This window comes from Semicossyphus pulcher, unplaced genomic scaffold (assembly GCF_022749685.1).
Source record: "Semicossyphus pulcher isolate SPU_LCO1_2020_fin unplaced genomic scaffold, fSemPul1.0.p SCAF_19, whole genome shotgun sequence".
In the NCBI taxonomy this organism is placed as follows: Eukaryota; Metazoa; Chordata; class Actinopteri; order Labriformes; family Labridae; genus Semicossyphus; species Semicossyphus pulcher.
Genome location: NW_027211692.1, coordinates 12,995,382 through 13,005,686, shown reverse-complemented (window position 1 = coordinate 13,005,686; position 10,305 = coordinate 12,995,382).

Genomic DNA, 10,305 nt, shown 5'->3' with positions numbered 1-10,305 from the left:
AACAGTATAATAACACACTTAAAATATACGACTGGCTATTTACATTTGTAAAAGAAAAAAAAGCTTGTAAAGTTAAGTTGTGGTTATATTTTCTTCATACATAATTGTTTAAAAAAATAGTGTTAATGCTTGTTAAATTTTATGTCTCTTCATAAGTTATGTATACCTAAATCTCTGTACCAGTAATGGCTACATTTGGAGTAAGGAGTACTTTATGGTGTAAAAGTGGGTCAGCATTCCTCTCCTCTGAACTATTTTGTTTCTTAATAGTTTGTTTGTTTACAAGTTGTGGTGGTCTAGACTCCAGACGAGTGAGATAAAAAAAAACTAGACGCAGAGTTGTCTTATGCCCCTCATGTGCTTTGTTTTGCTTGCCCCCGTCTCTTAGTGTATTTTCGGGAAGCCACTAGCTTGTGCTGCGTTCATGAGTCCAGCCCCTATTTCCTCTTGGAAGGCGGGACGTGTTTGCCTGGTGCTCCAGCCCAAAATATTTGTTACCAGGCAACGACTAGGCCTGTCCCACTTCTGAGCGGTTTTGTTTACACCCCTTCTGGCTCCTTATCCCAACAACATTGCATAACTCTCGCAGGCTTTCCCCACCTCGCTGAGAGAAATTTGATCGTCCCTTTTCCTCCAGCCAACCAAAATGTCTCATGCCCTCATACCATAGCTTTTCTCTCAGCCACTCAACGATTTTCTTTCTGTCTTTGTCTGCTTATTCACAGCGACCAAACTGAAACTAAGGCTAAGACTGTTTATGAAAAGGCTTTGCTCGACTTGACTTTCAGTTCAGCCTTTGGCTTAAGATCCTTACAGCTTATTGTTACATGATCTGTCAGGTGGGGGTCCTGTATTTCCCCATATCTGTTTAATAACATCTATTCTCGTCTAAATCCATTAAACCTTACTTGGCAAAGTCAAAGGACTTCCTGCACAACTATGTAAACATGGCTTTTGTATATTGTAATAATTGAAATATTCAAGTCTAAATTGAAGAAGGGGAGCCCTGTCTTCATTAATATTGCAGATCAGATTGAACCCTAAACTTTTAAACTTGGGACATACTGTTCTTTTTTATGCAAGCGGTCCAAAAACTTACATCTTATTGGATTTATAGTCATTATTGCAATCCAATTTGGGGAAAGTAATGAAGGTGAAATTGATTGAAACCCAAAATTTAAACATCAGGAAGACACCGCCTTTATGCAGTTTAAGGAAGTTGTTGAATTACATTTTATTATATCTTAAGTTGCTCTTGTAATTTTGTACCTTTTTGTGCATTTGGCTCATAAACTTCCCCAGATGGTCTTTGCGTAAAAGCGATATAAGAAAACCTTTCATTAGGGGCAGAGAGCAACTTCTCGGCTGACTGTGTTTTTTTGTAGTTGTGCCACAGAGCAGGAGCGGAGCTGGGAAACGGTCTTCCGTGTTTTTGTTAGACCCAAAAAACAAACAAACTGCCTCGATACGAGCATCCACCTTCTCCTGATTCCCTGTAGTCTTATGAGCCTTGTTCATATAGACTAAAGTATCCGATCTGCGTTCCATTTAAAGGATTGATTAGTTTTGTTGTAGTTACAATAGTTTTAACATATGGGATGTTTATGAGTTGCAGGGGGGAGGAGTTGTCCTTGTAAGGGACTACATGTTCTATCCATTTATTTTCTGGTGCCCATCCAGCCACATTTAACCACTTGGCAGTGTGCAAAGCAAGCTGTACAGCCTGGAATACCTTCACAGTCAGGTATTTAAAGGCATTCAGACCACATGCCCACACCTGAGAGCTAGAAACATTCATTCTTAGAAAACCAAATTATGAGCACACTGAAAAAAGTCAAGCATCTAGCTTGGGGGCACTTGGACGTTCATTCCACATAGATAGGTGCATGATGTAAAATAGGGTTAGCATTTTTTGAATTGTGAACTCTATTGTGAAAGATATTATGTAGTGTGGAAGCTTAAGGGATAAGTTCTGATTTTTTAAAGTGGGGTTGTATGAGGTACTTATCAATAGTGAGGATGTTAAGTAAAGTAGATGGCGGTTAGCACAGGCCCTGTTTGTAGAAGCCGGCTGGAGTACCAACAGAAGCTAAGCTACGTGCTGCGGTGGACAGGCTGTAGCAAAACATACAGGACAACTGTTCTGTAGTCCTACGCATGCAGCACAGGGTATGCCTTTTCCTTTCCACCATCATGGTCCAACACAACGTTTGCTAGACTTTGGATTCAGCTGGACATACCTGAACTCCCTCCCATTTTTTCAGCAGCAACCTAAAACTTAGCTTGACTTTCTGCTGATGCATGCCGACACAGCGTTTGCTTCAGTCAAACAAGGACTCAAAGCTCCCACAGACTCAACAGGAACCCTTCAATGGACACTTGAGACCACAAATCTCACGTCGTCTGAAAGGAAAATTCCCATGGACCTCTCCCTATCTGTGTGAGGAGCCGGTTACATTATTTACACTTGTGACTTTCCAGTTTTTCCTGCTTTAGCACACAGCGCCCTTGCTGCTGACTTTGGTCCTGTTTATGTTAATGTACTGGTGTTTATGTGGTGTAATCCTCGTGGCTCTCCAGTTAAAAAAGACAAGCTCGTGTGTTTACTGGAACCCACACAGCGAACACGCACAGCAATAATTTACTGTGATCTGTGGCGAAAGTAAAACATTCATTTGTGGATGCGTCAGAGCTCTGATTGTGGGCTCTTTTAAGACAAAAATGTTCTCACGTCATCTTTTTTTGCACCCAGCAGGGTGGCATCGGGCCTCATAGACACATCTCCAACATGTGAGTGAAGCTACGGTTGACCGTGGCACACCTGACGTGCTGTGAAAAGGCTTTCATGACAGTACGTGATGATGAAGCACAAATTAAAAAGATGCCTGTATTCAGTTTGTTTGGTATCATCCTAAACCCAGCTAGTGTGCAACCACAAGGAGGATAATCAAATTTGAGTGTCTGTGCTGTAATATGTGGCAAGTGAGATCATTTCTTTTTGTGGCAGTGCCTCGAAATAACCATCTTTCCAATTGTTCAGCGTCAGAACTATTGTGGCGTTCCTTTTTTTTTGCCTAAGTGCAGCCTTAAACGTCAGTATTGAGGTGCAGAAAGCGGAGCGGATGGCTCTATTGTATCATGCACTGCATGGGAGTCGGATGCCTAAAGTTAAATGCAATCAGTGGGCTTCAGTATTCCACAGCTCTCTGTGACTCAGATTCAAGCAGCGCGTCAATCCTAGCCTACTTTCAACAGGCTCGCTGCCAGTCAGAGAGGCAGAGTGCCAGAGAGAGGGAGGAAAGAGAGCAGGAGGGTGAGTGAGAGAGAGGATGAGATCAGAGGGGGAAAGTAGCTCGGTATATTTAGCTAAATACTGTCGTTAAATACAGCGTTGACTTGAGAGTTTCATAATTTTAAGCATTTATACATAGAAGTACCTGCACTTCCTCTTTCATAGCAGGTATGCTGACTCATCAGAGCAGGAAAAGCATGGGTGTTTCTCAGGGCTGCCCCCTAAGAGTCAAAAATTTGAATCATCAGTCGAGAAGACTCCGAGTCCACTGGGCCTAATGCACTTTTGTTTTTTAGTTATGTCATTGTACACAGAGCAATGCAGGGGTAACATCATGGCAGGCTGTAAACATAACAAGTCTCAGAAGGACCCTTCAATGTTGAGCTCCCTGTGAGCAGCATTATCAGTAGAGGTCTCTCTTCTCCAAACCAACACATTGACAGGACCTCAGGAGTGCGCACCAAGCTTTGCTGCTGTCTTGTTTCCAAGTGCTCAGCTTGTAGGTCAGGATTCCCTCAATATTCCCCGGATAAAAGATACTAGGAAAAACGCCTAATTAAGGGGTGCCGGTTGAGCTCATTTGGTAGAGCAGGCGCCCCATGCACAGAGGCTACAGTCCTCTAAGCACTCATCACAGGTTTGAGTCCTGGTCTGCCATTTGGTGCATGTCATCCCCCACTCTTTACTTCTCACAATCTCTGTTCAGCTGTCCTACCCTATAAAGGAAAAAAGCCCAAAAATAATCTTTAAAAACTAAATGAAAAAAGCACCTAATTAAGGAGATTTACGTTTTACGTGTCTTGTAACCTTTCGTCGGGACTTTGGGAGCTGTCATTAACTTTTGCTTACAAGCTGAATAAAATATTTAATCTGGTAATAAGATATAGTTTAAAATGAAGGTGACTTTTAGCAGAAAGAAAGTAAGCTACTGGAAAAGTTGTCATTTCCAGCTTGCACTTGTTAAATATAAAGTGTTACTTTCAGTATATATAAAGTGAGACCTATGTGGGCTAATACGTGAGTGAGGTCTGGCACTCAAACAAGACAAAAAGAAGAGCTACATGAAGCTTCAGGTGTTACTTTTATCATTCACAATGTCTCTGCTCAATATAAAATGTCCATGTAAGCAATGACAGCGTTACAGTGAGACAGCATGCCAAGTACCAGGACCCTAAGACTGAGGCAGCAAAATGGAATTAAGCCACCATAAAGTTAGTTAGTGTTTCTTCAGATGGGGAATTGTTTGTCAGCAGGATTATTAAAAAATGACAGGCCTGATTTTTATCAAACTTGGTGGATGGGTGTAGCATTGGCCTTGGAAGACTGGCGCCTGTTTGATGAAGCCTGTTGAAATGTTGCTGCTTTTCCTTATAACTGCCAAGGGTAAAAAGACCAACAATTCCTCCACTGTTAACCAAATACAGATGTAGCGGTAAGGAAAGTATTTTTTTTAGAATTTTTACTTTAAAGGATCATCGAGGATTTAGCGACACCTAGCGGTGAGCCAGAGTATGATGTCTGCTCAGCACGGGCCTGTTTGGAAACATGGCTGTGTAAATGTTACACATTTGTCCTTTAAATAAAACTTAATTATAAAACACTCTAGCATCAAAAATCCAGTTTAAATAAAATTATGAAACGTAGCAAACTGTACACAAAGTACCATGTTAAAACTATGCATAAGTGTACCGTAAGTGCTATACTATTGCATATAACATTTTCTGATTATTATTCTGCTGCTTCAGTGTCATTGCTGTTGGTCTAAGCAGATCTTATTTTTTACTATTTTACATACAGTTTGATCTATAACAGTGCATCATGTTTTAAAAGCTATTTTTCATTTAAATTGTAATCCCAAAATGACTTCAAATGTCAGTTAAATGTAGTGAAGTAGAGTAAATAATCAAGTAGAGAGTAACTCAAAATTGTACTGGAGTGCAGTAGTGGATGTCCTCCACTGCTGTCAGTCTGTAGACATTTGTTTTCATGCTTTGATCCATCACATAAAGAACAAACAGTCAAGTTCTGCTTTAATATGAGAGTTTTATCACTCAAACTGGATAAAGAAATTGAAGCCTCTTTTGTCTAAACAAAGGGTAAAAGAGTTACAGTGAACTGTTCAACCTTTATCAATGCAACACACAAAACAGCAAAAAATCCCCCTTTTCTAATACATTCAGCCTGTGCTGTACTAAAGGTTTATGAAACACAGTGCAGGTTATTAGACATGACATCCCCTGGACAACACGACCAACAGGGCCTTAAGAATTTATGGTTTTCTTTTTCGAAAGCAGGACTTTTTCTTTTGCTCAATGCAGTGAAATCAGAGCACTATTTATTTAAGTCCAGTTAATTCCTTCCACCTGGATGATGAGAGAGGAAAACCAACTTCATTATTCCCCCCACTCACTCTCTGTGTTGTTTCTATCCAGAAGGCTTTGTTTCAACCTTTTCTTCCTCTGCTCACAGCCCCCCCCCCCCTCCTCCTCTCCCCCACTTCTTCTGTCTCCCTTACATAAGGACTGCCCTATTTTTTCAGGGACCAGTAAGAGGTAGGAATAAAGGGAGTGAGTGGGTGAGGAAGAGGGACTGATGGAGGGAGAAAAGATATGGGGGTAGACTGTGTGTGTGTGTACAGTGAACACGTCAGGAAGATACACAACAGCATGTGTCCTTGTCATCCCCCTCACCTTACTGGCCTTCTGTGCCCACACACACTGCTCCCCCACTCCTCACCCTTTGCTTTGGTCTTGTGCCCGTCATTTAATGTTTCTACTCTTTTCTTTCTATCTATCTATTGTTCGTACATTTATCCGATATACTGTATATCGTACATTTATCTATAGTACATTTATTTTTCGTACATTTTTCTGATATACAATATATCATATGTATATGTCTATGCTTTGTAAATCAATTTGATAACTTTTTTTATGGATTCAGATTAATGATACAAATGAAAAAGTAATACATTAAAAATATAGATAAATATAAAGTGACGTCAATCAAATGGGACAGTCTGCTTTGTGCTTATTTTTACTTTTGGTAATATGAATAGATTATGATACTAGTACTTTTGTGCTTTTTACTTAAGTAAAAAATGTAGTCGCCTGACTTTTATTTATGACTCTGAATACTTTTTCCACTACTTACTGTCTATGACCAACCTTTAAAAAATGCTGCTTACACAGTCCTGCCTCAGTAATAGTGATCTGTAACACTAACTGGCACTTCTGACACCACTGCTGAAAGATGTTTCACTTCAAACTCAGTTACAGACAGATAACTTTCAAACCTTCAACTTAAAGAGACATAATCAGCAATTTTTCCACAGATAAGGTGCTTGAAACCACGTTTGCATACAAACAAGTTGAGCATAAAACTGTGGTGTTCAAGACATGAATGGAATTTCAAACATTTCTCCATTTTAAGTTAACACGGACACGAACGACTGCAGGCAGCAGTTTGATGGTTAGGTTTGAATGCTCCTCCCCTCTGCACACATATGGACACACATATGTTTTAAGGAAAAATTAACCTTGTGTAATGTTCGGTAATGTATAGTAATTTTTTTTCTCAATATCTTAATCGAACTTGTCTGATATACAGACAACACAGTGTACAAAACAGGCCATTAGATCTGACAGTATCCAAAGGGAGGCTCATGTGACATGGGGCATCACTTGATCTCCTGCATACAGACACCTGTATGATTGCATTTTTTTGTTTATCATGTCACAGTTAGGCACAGTTTTGATTTCTGCTTCCAAAAAAGTGAATGTTAAATGTTACTTAAAGTGGTAATATCGAAGAGATAAATGGCAATTGCGGGAGCACACTTACCAGATAACCAGACGTCTACGGTTGGCTCCGGTTGTAACTCTTGATTTTCCTCGCTGACGGTCGCTTTCCTTTTCAGACTGTTAGCTTCATCCGAGCGTCGAATTTGTTTCTTTTTCTTTGGATTTTCACTTATTTTTGAAGTTGTATCTATCGATTTTTTTCTTTGTTTGTTCAGCCATAGTAGATTACAGTTTACTTGCAACACTTGCAGATACAGAAAAAGCAGCCGCTTAGCTCCACCTACCCTCTGTGGCAGACCAACCACTGCTGGGTGATGGAAAAGACATCACTAACTGGGCGCCGCTTGTGATTTTTTTCTGCGGAAGTCGCCACAGACACCCAGTCTGTAATACTGCAAATACATATCTCATTCTGCGATAGATAGAGACTTAACAGACATTTATTTAAATGAAAATCTTCTGTTTACTGTAAGAAAACTGAAAAGTGACGTCTGAGACCTTCAATTTTTCTGACACGGTCATCAGGTCAGTGGCCACCAAAGTTATTATATTTTGATATTTTTATTGAGGACAAATTTGTGCAGTGAAAGGTTTAATTTCTTAATATTTAAAACCTTTAAATGCAAATCTTCATTATCTTATCCCTAACATCTTCTTACATGTATTGGATGTTTGACTGAGTTAAAATCATCCTTCTGGCTAACACTGACACCCTCACAGAGATGTTAATCACCAAGAACTTTACCGCCTGCTCCAAATCTGGTCAACGATGCAGTTTCTTCCTGTCTGATTTATGTCATAAAGTTGGAAATTCAGTAAAAAAATAAGAGTTTTAGTAAGATGATGCATCACATTCATCATGTATAAAACACCCGTTCATCACCGTCTGTAACATACTGACATTTAGAGAATAAGCATCAACAACAGGAGGAGGAACAGAGAGCCGAGTGCGGGGGGGGGAGAGAGATGCTGTCCTGTGGATGCAAATGTTGCTCTTTGCGTCTTAAATTATCAACCTTCACGACTTGTAAATAAACACGCACCATAAAAACACCCTACATCCCAGGCGGACACACACTCACATCTTTAAATACCCCGGCTCTGACGCCTGAGTTTGCACTGCTCATCAAATTTCTGCGTGAGCGAGCCCAGGCTAAATTTGCAGCCAGGGAGCCAACTTACGCAATCCTCCCTGGTCTCCCTTACTGTCTACACAACGGCTCAACAACCTCACAGTTCTCAAAGCATCCCGGCCCTCCCACACTACACACTACAACTCCGCCACTATTCCTGTCCCAGCCCCCGCCGCTGTGGCACAGAAATACAAGCACCTCCAAGAACAGACGCCAAGCCTGTCAGAGCATCATCTCGTCCCACAGGACAGCTGGGGAGGGAGGGGGGGACGGAGGGGTGAGGAGATGAGGAGCAGGTGGAGGGATGAGGACAGCCGCTGCGGAGAGGAACGAATCAACAGAGACAGAAAAGATAAAATAAATAGTGTCTCTGTGAGGGAGGGGACAGTTTACAGTGAGATCCTGCGAGATCAGCTTCAAACTGTTTCTGCCTCCTCTGATGTGAGGACGCTCCTCTGTGGAACTGTGTGTTTTGTTATATTACAATATTTATGAGGACCACATGAGGCGATAATCCCCTTTTAATGAGAGTCAAAGCAGTAAGAAACATTTATGTTAAAGACTTAATAGCTTTTAGAAAACTCTTAACTTCATCTCCCCTGTTTAGCAATAAAAACATGAAATAATATGGCTGTAAGCAGATTTTACTTCTTAATGCCGGCATATAAACAGATAACAAATGACAATATAGTAAAGATGTAATTAACTTAACATCATCACAGGAATATTTATAATATAGACAAATGCCGCTCATAGATAAACACTTTAAATGTCCTTATATGTTCTTATAACTAATCTAAAATGTTAAATTGTGTTTATAAATGAGTAAAGCGTTCCAGGAAAATTGACAAATCCTGCACATCAGTACACTCCTAAAATGTCCTGATATGTATTTACAACAACTTTGAAATGTGTAATAAATGATAACAATTATATGTTTAAATAGTGCATATAAAGTGTTACCTGGAGACCTTTTATAATAACCTGATAAAGACTTTTCTGGACCATATTTTTTTAACGTATTTTAATTATTTCCTTTGTCTTTAGTTATTACATACTCCACTGCACATAGGTATGATTGCGGTGTAAATTTGTGCAGGTCTTTTTTCACTTTTACATAAAAGGGATTTTTCTGCTAAAGTATTAAATAATCTTTGTATGATTTCTTGAAGGTAATAAACTCTTTTAGAAAGCTGATTCAGTAACGGAGATTCATTTATCCATTTAAAGCTCAGCATGCCACTTGCCCATGTTGCCCATATGGTAGATCCGGGGCAGCACTTGCTATTACTTATCTGCATGGAAATGTAGTATTTATTTTTTATGGAGATGACAAAGTCATTGGCAGTCCTCAGGTTTTTATCAGAGCACATTTTAAATGCTTTAAACAGGATGCAGGTTAGTCGTTAGTGTTGATATTCAAGGTGGGTGAGAATGAGACGTTAATGCTGAGTTCTGTGGTTTGGTCCAGACTGAAATATCTTCTGTTGGATTGTTTTTTGCACAAACATTGCTGATCCAGAGAGGAGCCAAAGCCCACTGACTCTCCTTACTTTGCTCTAGCGCCACCATAAGGCAGACTTTTTTTTTGGTTTTCACTGATGTATCTCAAATATCTCTGGTGAGTCGACTGCAGTAAAATCTGCTACACACACTTGTGCCCCCTTTTGGACGACTTTTAAAAACTTTTTTTTCTCAGTTATTCTGGAAACATCAGATTAACGTTTCATATTCTTGTTAGTTCATACTTTTTTCCCCCTAGTATTTTATTCTTTTGTACACCACTATGTATTTTTATGTTTGAGTGAGATTAATTTACTTTAAATATTATATTTGACATTTGTAGAGATCTGTTTTCACTTTGACATTAACTCAGCTGGAAATTTTTTGTTCAAGTAAGATTCTGAGAATGTTACGTGCAATGTTTTGGTGATGTTTTGAGCGGGAAGTTTATATTTGGTTCCCAGAATGTTCCTTTTTTATAGTCGGAGAACGTTCTCTGAAAACATTTTTAGAAAGTTGCAGTGAGTGAATGAGCAATGAAACATTTAATTCCATCAGGAGGTCAAATTTTGCA